This window comes from Lissotriton vulgaris, chromosome 4_1 (assembly GCF_964263255.1).
Source record: "Lissotriton vulgaris chromosome 4_1, aLisVul1.2, whole genome shotgun sequence".
Taxonomy (NCBI): domain Eukaryota; kingdom Metazoa; phylum Chordata; class Amphibia; order Caudata; family Salamandridae; genus Lissotriton; species Lissotriton vulgaris.
Genome location: NC_141691.1, coordinates 464,188,496 through 464,205,924, shown reverse-complemented (window position 1 = coordinate 464,205,924; position 17,429 = coordinate 464,188,496).

Here is a 17,429-nt window from a genome sequence, read left to right as displayed (position 1 = left end):
ATAGATTTCAAATTTAACACCAAACATGTCATAACATCTATAGGAGATATCTAAAGCTTTGACGTCGGATACCCTGCGACAAGAAATCAGACATAAGAGAGAGGCAAGTTTAATTGAAAGATGTTTTCTGTTAAGAAGGGAATTATCAGGCCAGGAGCAAAAAAGATCAAGCAAGAGTTTAACATCCCAAACAGATTGATATTTAGGCCTAGGGGGCCTTTTAAGCCTGATACTTGTAAGAACTCTACAAATGATAACATTCTCACCTACTGTCTTATCGTTGACAAGAGAATGTCCCGAGGAAATTGCAGATCTAAAACAGTTAATAGATCTATTGGAAAGACCACTGTCGAAAAGTTCCACCAGGAAATTCACTATATTGACGATAGGAGCCTCCACGGGATCCAAGTCCCTTTCCAAGCACCAACTAGACCATTTTTTCCAGATGTTATTATATCTGTAGTGTGTTCCAGGTGCCCAATATTCTCCAAGGAGAGTGAGAGCCAAAGACGAAAGTCCAGACAATTGGTTAGATTGCCTGACACTTTCCAGGCAAGAAGGTTCAGGTTCCCTGAGAGAACCAGGTGATGATCTTCTCCGTTTGCGTTTAGAAGGAGCCCTTGAGTAGCCGGAATCAGGAAGGGAACGTCGCAAGAAAGTTCCAGAGTTGTGGGGAACCATGCTTGAGACGGCCAGAAAAGGGTTATCAGGGCCAGAGAGCACTGTTCCTGTCTCACTTTCTGCAGAACCCTTTAGATAATAGCAAATTGCGGAAAGGCGTAGGGACGGAGAGGAGCCCAAGGTTGGAGGAAAGCGTTCACAGCTAGAGCGCCCGGGTCTGGCATCCAACTAAAATACTGGGGAAGTTGGAAGGTTAAGCGGCTTGCAAAGAGGTCCACATAGAAAGGGCCCCAGAAGTGAACTAGGGAATTGAAAACGGACGTATCGAGTTTCCAATCGCTGAAATATAGAAGGAATCTCGAGTTCCGATCCGCTGAGAGATTGATTTCCTCGGGAGGTATTCTGCATTCAAAGAGATCTTGTGTTCCAAACAGAACATCCAGAGTTTCTTGGCCAGGTCTGATAGGTCGGCAGACCTCGCACCACCGAGACGGTTGATATAGGAGACTGCGGAAACGTTGTCCATTTTGAGGAGAATGGATCTGCCCTGAAGAGAGTGTCTGAAACTCATCAAGGGATAGAGACTGGCCGTCAATTCTAGGAAATTTATATGGTGAGATAACTCTGAAGGGGTCCATATCCCACCAGTGTCCTGGTCAAGGAGACGTGCTCCCCAGCCGTGAAGGCTGGCGTCTGACTCTAAAACGAAGTCTGGAGTTGAACCGAAGATAGCCCTTCCATTCCAAGCGTCCAAATTGTCCAGCCACCAAGAGAGTTCCAGTCTGGCTTGTTCGTCCAGAAAAACATGGTCTCCGTACCAAAGTCCGGATCTGAGAGCATTGGCTTTCACTCTCTGAAGAGCACAATAGTTCAGGGGACCTGGGAAGATAGCTTTGATCAAGGAAGAAAGGAGACCGAGAAGTCTGGCTAATTCCCGGAGGGAAAGAGACTGTTGCCTTAGAGCAAACCTGATCTCTTTGCGAATTTTGCTAATTTTCTTTTTTGGAAGTAAGAGGAGACAGCTGGAGGTGTCTACCATGAAACCTAGGAACTCCAGAGATTTGGAGGGTAAAAGAATGGATTTTTCCCTGTTTATAATGAATCCGAGATCCTCTATGATGTTCATGGAGGTTGGGAGATCTTCTAATATCTGTGCATGAGATTGGGATGTCGTCTAAGTAGATGATGAGACGAAAACCTCTGGATCTCAGGATGGAAACAATCGTTCTCAAGACCTTGGTGAGGCACCAAGGGGCGGATGAAAGGCCGAATGGAAGGGCCTGAAATTGAAAGAGGCGATCGTCCCAAATAAATTGGAGAAAGGGTTGATGTTCTTTTGCCATGGGTATGGTGAAATAGGCATCTTTTAAATCCAATTTGACCAGCCAGTCTTCCCGGAGGAGAAGGTCTCTGAGCAGATGGATGCCCTCCATCTTGAAATGTCGATAAACGAGGTATTTGTTTACCTCCCGAAGGTTTATTACCGGTCGCCAACCCTTGTCCTTCTTCTCGACTAAGAAGAGGGTGCTTACAATTTTTTTTTGAGACCAAGGTACCTCGATTATAGCGCCCTTCTTCAACATAGAAGAGACCTCTTCTTTGACGATTTCTATGTGTTCTAAAGGAAGAACCAGAGGTTTGGGAGTAACATATTGATGTGGGATCTGTGTAAAATCTATTTTGAAACCCTGGACAGTCTCGAGAACCCAGGGGTCTTTTGTTAAGGACTCCCAAACGTGAAAGAAATGTTTGAGCCTGCCCCCGACCTTTGGAGGGGAAGAAGAGAGAGAAGTACTTACTTTGAGTAGTGTTGTTGGAAGCACCACGGGGGGGAATCCTCTTCCACGTGAACCTCTTCCTCTCTGTGGGTAGTATTGTCTGTTGTTGGAGGGGTAGAAGCCTTTACCGGTAGAACCTCTTCCTCTTCCTGATGAGAAGGGCCAGAAATTTCCGCGGCCGGAAGAGAGGCCCCTTCTTCCGGCCTGACCAAAAAGGTTTGTTGGAAAAACTCTTTTCATGTTATTTTGAGCTTTGTCCAAAGCGGTAATAGTTGCGACATATTTACCAAGCGTTTTAGTCATGTCCTCTCCAAAGAGAAGGACATTGGGTTTAGAAGACGGTTCTTTCTCGGCGAGATCGCCGAGTTTTGGATTTATTCTATTAAGGACAGTCTTCCTTCTTTTAATGTTAAGTGAGGAATTTGCGTTACCAAGGAGTACTATTGCTCTTTGGCTCCATCCCCTTATTAGATTGGTATCAAGGGGAGAGTTAGAAATGTGGGATTCCTCGGCTAAGTCGAGGATCCTAGTAAGGGGGCCTAAGAGGTCAAGAAGGCGATCCTGACAGGCTTTAAGAGACCTTTCGAGGCCCTTCCTGGGATCCTTGCCTAATTTGAATAAGAACTTAATAAGGTCAGGGTCTAGGTTAGGTGTTTGGCATACTTTGCCGTCAATGTATGGTCTTGGACATTCAGACCTCATAGTGTTACGGGATTCTCTCTTGAGAGAGTTCCTAAGGCATTTAGGGCCCGATGTAGGTGGCAAAAACCGGTCGGAAACGGCCGAATTCGGCCGTTTCCGACCGGTATTTGGCATCTTGAGATGTAGGGGGCCCGATTTTACAGATTCTGTCAATTTACCGATTCGGTAAATTTACAGAATCTGTAAAATACCGAATCAGTATTTTTACCGATTCGGTAATTCCCAGATAAGGGTGGGACTCTTCTGAGTCCCAAAGGCCCTACAAATTTGGTATTTTACCACCCAATCCAATTGGGTGTTAAAATACCGAATTCAGGTGTGCATGCACATGTGTGCATGCACACCTAGCCATGTGACAGACAGACATGCCCTTAGGGCATGTCTGTGTGCCACATGGCGCACATGCCTATTTTTGGGGTGCCAGAGGGTGTCAAAGTGACACCCCCTGCACCCTTGCAAAATTCGGTATTTACCGATTCTGTAATTACAGAATCGGTATTGCCCATTGATTCCTATGGGCTTAAAGGCCCATAGGAATCAATGGGCAATACCGATTTGGTATTTACAGATTCGGTAAATACTGAATCTTAACGATTCGATATTTACAGAATCTGTAATACCTACATCTCCCCCCTTCATATTTACCGACTCTTAAATGCCGAATCGGTAAAATTCGGTATTTAAGAGTCGGTAAATATGAATTACCTACATCTGGCCCCTAGTCACAAACTTTGCAACATGGTCATGTGGATACCACCTTGAGCTGTTAGGGTGAGAGATATTGGTCGGGGAGAACATTTCTCCACCTAGAGGGTCAAGGATTGCGTCCTTTGAAGAGGGGGAAGAATCGCCTCTGAAAAGGTGTTAAGATCCAAATCGTCAATGTCTTGCTCATCAAGGTCAAGGATGAATTCATCGTCGGGGTCATTGAAGAACTCGTCTTTATCAGAGCTAGGATCAACACGTGCACTGTCGATGCGTGTGCCGCTGAGGGCACCCCCCCAAATTTGTGCCGCTAGGGACACCCAACCTGAATGTGCCGCGAGGGGCAACCTTACCTTTTGAGGCGCTAGGGCCTCCCATAACTTGTGAGGTGCTTGGACCTCCCATGTCATGCGAGGTATCGCGACCTCCATCAGTGCTTAGGCAGTGTTTGGATTTTTTATGGTGCTTTGAATATTCAACTTCGTGGTTGCAAGTGTCAAGATTAAGCAAGGATCTTTTATTGGACATTACCTCTCTTAAGGTATCCAACATACATGATCTAATTTCCTTTTGTAGGAAAGATTTAAATGCGTCGCTATTATGGTTTGGGGAGTTAGCCACTGCATCGTCTGATTCCATGTCAGACATGGTAGGTAAGCATGTGGACAACACTTGCTTAATGGGTATAAATCTAAGAAGGGGAAAACCTTAGTAAAGGACTAAAAAAGGTGTTTATTAAGTAGTCTAATTAAACTAAGTCCCCAAGTATAAATATTATAAATATTATATTTTAAATTCCCCCTTCTTTTTTTTTAAGGAAGAAAGTTATAATGGAACCTAACTATAGTCTTGTATTTATGTCTTTTAAAATATTAACACGGGCTAGTGAAGTCAAATAGCCCAAAAATTGACCAAAATACTCTCAACATAGAGAAAACGGCAGGAAACAGCTGATCATAGGGAAGAGCGCAGTCGGTAAAGCCTCGAAGGGCAACCGATGCGCTCGAGCAGCTGAACCATGGATACAGAGGAATGGACCCTAGCAGGCATACAGCATTGCGCTGCCGTTGCTAAGGCCCATTCCTCTGGCCCAAAATGAGGAGGTTGTGCTTGCGGGCCCCGGGAGTCTGAACTTCCCGAGCTTCAAAATATTGACATTAAAGACGAGGAGACAAACTGGTATCCCGCGGAAGGCGCGACAGGAAAAAAACACAGCCACAAATGGAGGTAGGAGGCACCGGGTGCGCGCAACACCGACAAACAGTGGAAAACCTCTACGACTCCCAAGGGTAAGGGAAGGGGAACAGAGGGGTGCAGGAAATCGACAACCATAAATTGGAAGTCGAGGGAGGGGGCGGATCGCAGCGAGTCACAGCGATCGAGGGAGCGGGCGAAAAGCGAGTCACACAGCGAGTTCAGTCCAAAAGGTGCCATACCTTGTCAATATACATAAGGACATTGTTAAAATATATAGGCACCATATAACAATTAGTAAATTCGACTAAATTAACAAGTAAATAGCACAACATTGAAAGTTTGAAAAGTAGTACTTATCTGTTGTGAGCCGCATTTAAAAGAGCCAGCTCTACTCCTGCTCATGGCTTATATTGATGGCCTGATGTCATGTAGTTCTTTAATGTTCCTTTATGATGTGAGCGGCTGTTAAAGGATTAATGCATATTGTAGCCTCCTGTCTTGTAATGAAATTAAAACATCAATACCATAACAACTTAATTTATCACTATGTACCATAATCAGGTGTGAAATCGCTTTGGATATATATGTTACTCTTGTACCCCTGAAGTTATTATATTTTTGAACCTCAACTAAGGCAATGTCATTGCTTTTAATCAATTGAAGGCCTGAAATTTCGGCAAAGCAACTCAACAAAAAGGTCCTATTCATATACGGTTCAAGGTCAAAAATAAATTAAAATTTCAGAGTATTGGGGGCAAGTTGTGAAATATCAACAAAATTGGTCACCTCAGAGATATTTTCATGTAGGTTACAAATAACATTATTACCTGAAGAAAAAACAAATAAGGAAGCATTGGAGTTCAAAGTATTCTGGACAGTAGGTGAAACATTTAAGACTGTATCACTGCGTCTTGTCAAGGTTTATTTGGAACCCTTGAATTCGGAAGAGAGAAACAGTGGCCCAATAGATTGCCTGCTAATTGACCATCTTCCTTCTTTAAAATATTTAAATCCAATTTTGTAGGCATCTTTGGACTGGGATTGGGGTCAAAGCATTACAGTTTTTTCCTTTTTTCTTTTTCTTACAGATTGTATTACTTGTATTCTTAGTGGCATTTTCTTGAACAGAACAACAGCCAACATTTGGAACTTCCTCTGAAGGTTGCTTAGAAGATTTTATGTCTGTTTTGAGGAACATGGGGAACACCTTTTGAAATGTACTTGTATTTATTTTTTCTGACTTAACCTGCGGGCAGGACATGGATACAGCCATTGTATCTAATGGCTCGTAATCAAAAAGCTGCTTTAAAAAGGATAAGTGTAAGTTATCTGCTGGATCTTTGTTTTCTTTCCATTTGGTGTTTATTAAGTAGTCTAATTAAACTAAGTCCCCAAGTATAAATATTATAAATATTATATTTTAAATTCCCCCTTCTTTTTTTTTAAGGAAGAAAGTTATAATGGAACCTAACTATAGTCTTGTATTTATGTCTTTTAAAATATTAACACGGGCTAGTGAAGTCAAATAGCCCAAAAATTGACCAAAATACTCTCAACATAGAGAAAACGGCAGGAAACAGCTGATCATAGGGAAGAGCGCAGTCGGTAAAGCCTCGAAGGGCAACCGATGCGCTCGAGCAGCTGAACCATGGATACAGAGGAATGGACCCTAGCAGGCATACAGCATTGCGCTGCCGTTGCTAAGGCCCATTCCTCTGGCCCAAAATGAGGAGGTTGTGCTTGCGGGCCCCGGGAGTCTGAACTTCCCGAGCTTCAAAATATTGACATTAAAGACGAGGAGACAAACTGGTATCCCGCGGAAGGCGCGACAGGAAAAAAACACAGCCACAAATGGAGGTAGGAGGCACCGGGTGCACGCAACACCGACAAACAGTGGAAAACCTCTACGACTCCCAAGGGTAAGGGAAGGGGAACAGAGGGTTGCAGGAAATCGACAACCATAAATTGGAAGTCGAGGGAGGGGGCGGATCGCAGCGAGTCACAGCGATCGAGGGAGCGGGCGAAAAGCGAGTCACACAGCGAGTTCAGTCCAAAAGGTGCCATACCTTGTCAATATACATAAGGACATTGTTAAAATATATAGGCACCATATAACAATTAGTAAATTCGACTAAATTAACAAGTAAATAGCACAACATTGAAAGTTTGAAAAGTAGTACTTATCTGTTGTGAGCCGCATTTAAAAGAGCCAGCTCTACTCCTGCTCATGGCTTATATTGATGGCCTGATGTCATGTAGTTCTTTAATGTTCCTTTATGATGTGAGCGGCTGTTAAAGGATTAATGCATATTGTAGCCTCCTGTCTTGTAATGAAATTAAAACATCAATACCATAACAACTTAATTTATCACTATGTACCATAATCAGGTGTGAAATCGCTTTGGATATATATGTTACTCTTGTACCCCTGAAGTTATTATATTTTTGAACCTCAACTAAGGCAATGTCATTGCTTTTAATCAATTGAAGGCCTGAAATTTCGGCAAAGCAACTCAACAAAAAGGTCCTATTCATATACGGTTCAAGGTCAAAAATAAATTAAAATTTCAGAGTATTGGGGGCAAGTTGTGAAATATCAACAAAATTGGTCACCTCAGAGATATTTTCATGTAGGTTACAAATAACATTATTACCTGAAGAAAAAACAAATAAGGAAGCATTGGAGTTCAAAGTATTCTGGACAGTAGGTGAAACATTTAAGACTGTATCACTGCGTCTTGTCAAGGTTTATTTGGAACCCTTGAATTCGGAAGAGAGAAACAGTGGCCCAATAGATTGCCTGCTAATTGACCATCTTCCTTCTTTAAAATATTTAAGTCCAATTTTGTAGGCATCTTTGGACTGGGATTGGGGTCAAAGCATTACAGTTTTTTCCTTTTTTCTTTTTCTTACAGATTGTATTACTTGTATTCTTAGTGGCATTTTCTTGAACAGAACAACAGCCAACATTTGGAACTTCCTCTGAAGGTTGCTTAGAAGATTTTATGTCTGTTTTGAGGAACATGGGGAACACCTTTTGAAATGTACTTGTATTTATTTTTTCTGACTTAACCTGCGGGCAGGACATGGATACAGCCATTGTATCTAATGGCTCGTAATCAAAAAGCTGCTTTAAAAAGGATAAGTGTAAGTTATCTGCTGGATCTTTGTTTTCTTTCCATTTGGTTTTATTTTTCCAGCTAAAAAAAGTCTTACCAGCCTGAATGCCAGAGTCCCGCCTTTTAACGTTTGAGGTAGAGTCACTTGGTAATGAATTTAAGTTGTCTAAGTTATCCTCCAATTGTAGAGGTGTAGATAGAGTAGATGATCCCTTCCCTATATTAGACGTACAGGAGGGAGGGATGAAAGCTTTGCCTGGCAAAGATTTTTGTTCAGAGGCTATAAACTTTGTCAACGTAAAAACATAGGGGCATATTATCAAGGGGGTTTATCTCCGCTTTTTTGGCTTTAAAAGCCAAGAAATCGGAGATAAAATTATCTCCCTATTACCTAGCTGTCACTAACACCAGTTAGCGACAACTAGTAGGAGATAGCGACCATCTTGGGCCCCACTTTGCATGTCAGTGATATTTATCACTAATGACATGCAAAGTGGGCGTGCCAAGATGTTAGCGACTGAAAACAGTCGCTAACATCGCTATCTCCTATTACAAACTTTTGGAGATATTCGAGCTAAGCGCGAATATCTCCAAAAGCTAACACCTGCCCTGAGCAGTTCTTAGCCATGTTATCCATTGGGAGCTGGATAACATGGCTAAGAGCATTAGCTCGGTAATGCATGAATATCGCTGACTTTTCAGCGATATTCGTGCATCTGCGGCGATTTTTATCACATTTGCGATAAACCTTGGTAATATCAAGGTTTATTTGCGGTAAAAATCGCCGCAGCTCTGCTGTAAATTTCTGTCTCTAACCAAGCAATAACGATAATTATCGCTATTGCTTGGTAATATGCCCCATAGTCCAGAATGAAGTAAGAGTTGCCTACTGATTTCTCCTATAAGGCTAAGAAGGAGGACAGGATTGGACTTTATTATAACAGATAGGCCAAGTTCAGAAAATATTACTGGTATTACTGTTCTGCCCAAGTCATGCTTCTGATCAAGCCCCGATATTGTTTTCCTATGCTGGAAAAAGGCCAAATCTATTTCCCAGATGGACACTTAAAAGGTCTATGCTGTTAGATGCTGATACAGCAAGGGCACTTGAATCGGCCAATGTAGACTATTTTGGTGATAATATCGCTTCTACCTCCATGGATTATGTTTGGGATGCCTTTAAATGTAACATCAGGGGCATCCTACACAGTCTTATCTGTTCTAAGAATAGGGCAGGTGCTTGGGAGCTACAGACTTTGGAGGGAAAAATGATTTCATTGGAGAAGGAGCGGACTCGGATAAACCATGGGTGTACTTACAGGCTCTCTCGGGTCAACATGGACTTGTAATATGCTCACCAGGAACATAAGGGAAGGTTAGATCATAAAAGTAGGGCACAGTGGTTGACAAAAAGTATGCAGAACTTTGAGTATGCTGAGAAAGCAGGAGCACTCTTGGCATGGAAAGCAAGAGTAGACCACACAAAAAATAACATTAATGAATTGGTAATAAACAAAAGAGCAGTGAAAAGTCAAGTAGTGTGAAGGATGTGCAAGCCTGTCTTCACTCTTTATTCTCAGAACTATATAGGGAAGAGATTGTGCCTAGCACTGATACGCTTCAAACTTAAAGAGTAAATCTCTACCAACTTTAACCAATGAGGGACGTGGAAACTTAGACACCCCAATTACTGAGATTGAAATTAGAGGTCAAATAAGTAAATGTAAAAATAACAAGGCAGCAGGCACTGACGCAATCCCTAGTGAGATTTAGAAATTACACATCAATGAATTAGTTCCGTTAATGGGCATCCTATTTAACACAGTGTATAGAGCGGAGAGTCAGCCCCCGAATTCTTGGAAAGAAGCGACTATTGAATTAATATTGTAACCTGGGAAGGACCCTTTAAAAGTGGATTCCTGTAGACCAATCTCTCTGCTGAATGCAGATTATAAGATCTTTATGAGCGTTCTCCCACATAGATTTGTCAAGCTGGCCCCTCAGTTGATTCTGATTAAAAAGGTTTTATCCCCAGGAGATATATCCAGGGGCACACACAGCAATTAATTGGTAATATCGATTTGGCACTGCGGCGTTCGGATTTCTTGGCCATCGTGGCATTCGACGCAGCAAAAGCATTCAACAGAGTCTGTTGGGTCTACCTTTGGGAGGTACTTAGGCAGATGTGTTTTGGTCCTATTTTTGTTCAAACCTTAATAAACTGCTATTTGGGTGTCTCTGTAAACATTCTGTTAAATGGCATGCTAACCTATAGTTTTAGTATTCAAAGAGGAACCAGACAGGGCTGTCCTATCTGCCAGTTGCTCTTCAACATCTTTATAGAGCCGATCAGATGATGTAATCTCCCTCTTCAAATCTCAGCAATACTGGTCTCTATGCTGACGATTTGTTGTATTGTACGGATACCCTGGGGGGGTTATCCCAAGGGTTGAGGCTGGTTGGAAGATTTTGGCTTATTATCAGGATACTTGGCAAATACCTCCAAAACTTAGGTGATGTGCTGGAACATCGATAGCTGGTATGGCATCAAAAGTAATGAGTTTAAATATCTGGGTATCACCTTCATTAAAGATCTGCTTTCAATCTGATTAATGCTATTTCCCTTGAATTCCCTAGTAAAGATATATGTAAAATCCAAAGTAAGATCAGCAGTTTTATCTGGACAAATAAGGTCGCAAGATTGTCGTGGAAGAAGCTAAGAAGTAGGCTTACTAAAGCAGGGTTAGCTCCACCAGATATTAGTTCTCTGTCACCTTCCAATTTAAAAACATCAGTATGTTACTTGTAAAACCGGAAGAGACATCTTGGGGGAGACTATTGGGGGAAATGTCGAGGTCAGAGGGGGTTTTTGGAGGTGGAGGCTTTCTTTATAAATTTGGGGCACCTAGGTGTTTTACAAAGGTTCGGCTGGAAGTACTTAGGCCAGCCCTTATTCTTTGGCATAAGGTCAGATGTAGATGGGGTAAAGGGTATTATTCAGACCTGGCCGCAATTTTGGACTCCCCAGGGACTGCGTTATGTTTGAGGGATAGCCTTGCAATCCCAATTAAAAGCATGGGGATTACTACTTGGTCCAAGATTTTATTGTCTGAAGCCAAAGTTGGATTTAAATATCTGCAATTAGCCTCCTGTATGCATTAGGAAAGGAGGATATACAAGGAAATTGGGAGATGGAGCAATTATAACAACAAGTACATATCAAAAGAAAGGAGGTTTCTATTTGATATGAGAAGTTCTTGGAGATGGAAGATTCAGAACATCCCCCGCAGTATGCAGTATGGAATCAGTTGGCTTTTGAGACTGTGATAGAAGGTCTGTATGAACCCTCCTTGAAGCTCCTGTATAAATATTTTAAACCATCTAGCCTAAAAAAGAACCATTTCTTTGTTATCAATAGGCTTTATTATACTCCGCAAAGATTTCCAAGTTTTCACTACTATCCGCCCAACATGTCCAAGGTGTATCTTTATGAATGTCCTGAACTCAGATCCTTTTAGAGGTGGGTGGAGGATGTTTTAAGCAACATTTTAAAATGTAAAATCAAGGTTTACCTGTCTTTGGTAATATTCGGAGATGACGGAATGCTTGTGAAGAATCTCCTGCAGTTATATAGAGGCCTATTGTTATATTTGATATTTATAGCCCAAAGAGAGATCTGTAAGAAGTGGAAAGATCCCCTGCCTCATCGTGTGAGGTCTGGCTAAAAGCTGTGTTCGCCATGGCACGTTTGGGCCAGGAGGGAGAGACTGACATTGGTGTGAACATCTGGCAGACCTTACTTTCCTGGGGTAGGGAGTTGCATCTGGTATAGCTCTGTCCTGGTACAAACTGGTCCTATGATTACACCATGCCTCCAACGAAGGGGGTCGGCTTGGTTTGGCCTAAGCATATGCAGCAGCCGTAGGGTGCACAGGTATAAATAACGGCTTCTCTTTGAGAATTGCAGATGCTTATTGGTGAGATACCGATAATTTTCTTTTTTTTTAAATAGTTAATTCTTTCAATCCCTTGCGTTAAAATTTATGTTGACTGAGGATGTATCCTTGTAGATGTTTGTGTATTCCACTCCGTTTGAATTGATAATTTCTGTCTTTGTTGCATGCTTCCATTTGTGTCTGCTGTAAATTAGTTGTAAAATATATTGCTTGAACTTTACGTTTGTAAGTGCTCTAGTTTTTGTAAATGTTTCCCTTTGTGCTGATAGTGCTATTACCTCCCTTCATTGTATTCTATGTAATTCTTTTGCAGTACCTGGTAATGGTCATGTGTGGTGTGTGTCTTCATGGCTTTGTTGGGGAACATTTGAGCTGTATGGGCTGTAGTACGTCTGGAGCAGTTAAGGATATACATTTTTATGTACCGGAAGTGACTTAGAACAGGTGTACTGCTTGATTTATAAAGCAGGAATGTGCAATGCATGTCCTGACTAATTTGCAAATGAGAATGTAATGTTTGATGCAACCTATGTATTAATAGGCTAAATCACACATTGTGCAATCTCAGGTGGTCATAAAATTATCTGTCTAATGCATATTAATTAGGCATGTTCCAGTTTGAAACCTCCAGTGACTGGCTGCAAATGCAGGGATGGGAGCCTGCACGTAACAAAATACATCTGTCCCTGCTTTTGCTGTTCCAAATATACAACTTTTTTTTTAAGCAGCTCGCGTCTATTATAGGAACTGTGCTGCTTTAAACCAGTTTCTCATTTGAGAATACAATTGTGTATATATGATGGATGTGACAAGTTGGGTTGTTGGTTGAAGGGAGTGCCCCTACTCAAACAACCACCACAATCCATATCACAGTGAACCACAAAATGTATCTATGTCAGGCTTACATTAGAGGCAATGCGTAAAGTAGTTATGCAGCATACAAACAGGAATAATGCTAAAACACAAAAAAATCGCACACCAATTTAGAGAAATTGAGAATATTTTTATGAAGTATTTGACACCAATGCCACAAAAATTAAATCAGTAGAACTAGAGTTATGAATAGCTGCGCAAGACTGAGTCAAATTCAAAACATATGGCCAGCCGCAATGGAGCGCAGGTCAGATTGGACCCATCCGGAGGTTAACATCGGAATAAGAAAACATTGTGAATTTTCTGAGAAGGTAAAGTTTAGCGGGGTGGCGTCCCAGTAGGGAGTGTCATCGCCGGTCACGGTGAAGATTTCTATGTTCATCACATTTTTGAAAGTCAAAAATCTTCAACAGGGTGAAGCTCGAAGCTGTGGCCGACAACAGTTTAAGGAGGCAGGCTACTCTTTCACTCAGGGGCAGGTGAACAGGAATTGCTGCTACAGAGATGAACATAGTGGGAGTTTCTCAAAGTCAGGCCGACCGGAGTAGCACCTTGGGCAGATAGGTGAGCAGGTTGGTCCCAATCTTCCCTTGGTTCCCAGAGCAGACTTTAGTCAACATTTTCCAAATCCTAATTTTGGAATTTTGGTAGTCTGGGAAACTTTAGCACCACCACCAATGGTACAAGACTGGAGGGGCACCACTTGAGGGGTTGCGACTCACTCAGGCTGGATCTAGGTGCAGGTTCAAGATGGAGGTAGCCTGTTCTGTCCCTAAGCCTCTGAACATGAGGCCAGCAAACTAGCCCTTAGAGTCACTCTGGTAGTCCTGGGTGCAGGTGATGAATTTGGGCTCAAGCAGCAGGGGTTCAAGCCTCTGAGAGTTCAAGGCAGGCTCCAGGCAGAGAAACAGTTCTTCCAGGTTCAGCAAAGCCATCTTGTGGAGTAGACAGAGTCAGAGTACACTCACCTGACCTGAATAGGCAGGTTGTGCTTGGGAGAAGATTGCCCAGCCTATCCCAATTAGACAACCCACAACACGTGACTAGGAAATTAGTGTTGGTGGTTCCCCTTCCTTAAGGTTGGGGATGAGAGAAATAGAAAGGAGAAAGGATGGTCTGTCTGGTGGAGTCTGGGTATATATGAGTAGGATTTGTCTAGCATTCACATTCCCTGGTTTCAATGCTCACACCCTTTATGGTTTCTTGGACGTCTTTGTAGATTGGAACTGTTACACGCAAAGTAAAATAAGGAAAAGCAAGATCAGTGCCATGTAATCAAAAACAATCATACTGCACATATGTTGTGAACAAACAATACACTTCAAGTCAGTGACCCATTCACTAACCCTTGCTGTAGTTCTGTGTTGTTCTGTTTTAAAGGTAGAGAGCACAGGGAAGCATTGTCTTTGAAGAGTTATACCCATTGAGATCTCTTAACTGCTCTTTGATATAACGAGGGATAAACATTTGTCCCTAAAAGATTAGCACTTTTTTTCTTGAAAGGTTCTTTGTTAGTCAACTGCAGTTTTTGCTTGACTTATTTGGAGAGTTCCAAAACAATCAGGAGTATTTCAATATTTTGTACAGTGCACTGACCTTGTGTGGGCTGCAGTTTAGTTCCAAGGTAACATCATTCTTCATTTCAAGTCTGGAGATGTGGTGAAAAAGCTGCTGTAACCAAAGATGAACAATTCTCACCTGGTGCTGGAGCTAGGGCGAGGTGAACAGTTACGGAGCAGGAAGTGGCAGGCTTGAATCAGGTCATGAGACTCCTCTCTCAGCAAAGAAGAGTAAACCAAGCAGAGACTTGGAGACTTGATATGGAATTTACAGCCAAGATGGCTGCCAAATCTTGTTAGTGTGCAAGATTTCACAAGATCTCAAGGCTCACAAAAATATCAGGAACGCGATTGGCAAGAGGGAAGGAAGGAGGCCACAATAAGGAATGTTCCATGTGAGGACATGTCAAGTAATGCATACACTAGTGGAGTGGCGGATGAGGCATAGGAGGGTATTTTGTATATCTCACATATGCTAAGGGAGTGGCGGACAATCGCCTGTGGTGGAACATATGAAACTGCTTGGTGTGGTTGTTACACGACTGCCTAAGTTGAGGTTTGTGGTTGTCTCATGCAGACCACATAAGCGGAGCAGGCCTTAACGCACAGCAGGTCACAGAAGGAGGTAGTTCTCTGAGTCCTTTCTCAAGTCCAGAAAGTGAACTGAAGAGTGGGTCTGAGGGTTCCTTTTTATACCTGGTGCCTTCTTTGAAGTGAGAAATGTTTGCTTGAGTTTCATGATTCCACTACCCTGGCTCCTAACCAGGGAAGTTGGATCATGGTGATTCAAGGGTTCAGGGGTAACAAGTCCTTTGTGTGAAAGCAGAGCACAGCCAATTCAATTGTAAGTGGGGCTGTGCCAAGTTTCACCCCCATCCTGCCAGTTTATGGCCCATCCAGGTATGCCTATTATCTTTATTGTGACTGTCTGGAGGGAAAAGCAAAGTCCATCTGCAAACTACAGCTATTCCTGTGACCCAGCATAGGCAATAGGCACCAAATAGTTTGGGGCAGGAAAACGCAAACTTTCTAAAAGTGACATTTTCAAAATATCAACTTAAAATCCAACTTTACCCTTAAACAGGATTTTTTATTAAAATTTCTCAGACATAAGACCTGATATGCTTACCTGTTCCCAATCAAATGTCTGCATTTATTAAATGTAATAAGGCAACCCAATATTATCTTATTGGAGAGGTAGGCCTCAAAGTAGTGAAAAATTAATGTAACGTTTTTTACGACCAAGATATGTCAAACCTAAAAGTACATATCCAACTTTTAATTATAATGCACCCTGCCCCAGAGGCTACATAGGGCCTACCTTAGTGGTGGTTTATATGCATTTAAAGGGGAGTTTAACGCTTGTTAAGAGGTTATGTTGCCAAGTCAAATTGGCAGTTTAAAACTGCTTTCAGGTTGTAGTGGCAGGCTAGAGATGATTTAGAGTACTACTTAAGTGGGTGGCACAATAAGTGTTGCAATTCCACCAGTATTATTTAATTTACAGGCCATGGGTAAATGGTATACACCCCTAAACAGGACTTATAAGTAAATTAATTATCAAAAACAGCCGTAATCAATTTTACCAAGTTAAGGAGAGAGAGCATAAGCACTTTAGCACTAGTTGGCAGTTGTAAAGAGTCCTGAGGAGAGGTGAATGCATAAGGTTTAGAGGAAGACCACCCTGAGGCTGAAAGGTCGAACAATGGTACTTACGGGTGGTATGATAGCATTTGATGGGCATATGATTTCAGCCCTTGGATATATGAACATACTTCTGGAGTATATGATGGGGCATTGGAGAGACCTGATGCCAATTTTTGAGCATATGCTACCAATGTTATTGTACGTGAGAGAAATTGTTTGACCATAGGCATAAGACAGCCTGTGTTGAGGACATCTCTTCACTATGGTGAAGTAGAGTCATTTTCACCTTAAATAATATTTGAAAAGACATAAAGTTGTTATCAGTTGAACGCCACATTTAGAGCCGGTCTTAGTGTCATGTAAAAGACCACCTAAATAATCCGAAGTCTTGGCTTCCTGAGAACCTATACATTGAAACAGAAAGCCTCAGAAAACTCTGCCAATGTAAACAACTTGCCAGCAGGCCAGCTGCAGCAGGAAAACCCAGGAACATAGTTTCGGGGCAGGTGATGGGGTGTGAGACTGCTCTAATAATGACAGAGTAAGTTCATGGACTGCTGCATATCAAATTAGTTGTCTGCAGCAACAGTGATACAAATTCATTGTTGCTACAAACTGTGTAGAGGTGGACGAGCAGACAAACTAAGAGGGAGAGCTGAACCAGAACTAAGCAAGGTTATGGCTTTCCTCTGAAAGCCTGTTCACAAAGGATGCCTTGAAAATATTTGGCATCTAAATCATGCAATAAACATTATGTAAAGTTGCTTCCAAATTACAAAAAAAGTGTATTTCTTTAACATCCTGAATTGTTTCACCTTAACACATCATATTCTCTTGTCTAATAAGAAAAAGGAGCTTTGATGAAGAGAATTAATTGCCTAGAATCTCTCGAATTGCTCAAGTTAGGAAGCTGAGATTGTTTCACATTGTGTAATTTATCCACTACAAGGGGATTTTTTTTTCTCTCCCCTCCTTATATCAAGGGTCATTGCTTTGTCTTTAATTCTTGCTATTTGAAGTCAAAACACTGGGATAGGCAAAAGCCACATCCATTTGAATACCCAGGAGGACCTCATTATGAGTCAAAGGGGCCCTTTGGAACTTTGTTTGCCGTAATTGCTGGTAACCCAACCTGTTCTGCTGCCTGGACGGGACGCTTGCCAAGCGCGTCCTACTGCCCTGGTGGGACTCTTGGTCCCAGGGTGCACCACAGTGTCGTTCCTGCCTGAGAGCTCACAGCTGGTGCAGGGGGAGGCGCTGTCACCATGCTAT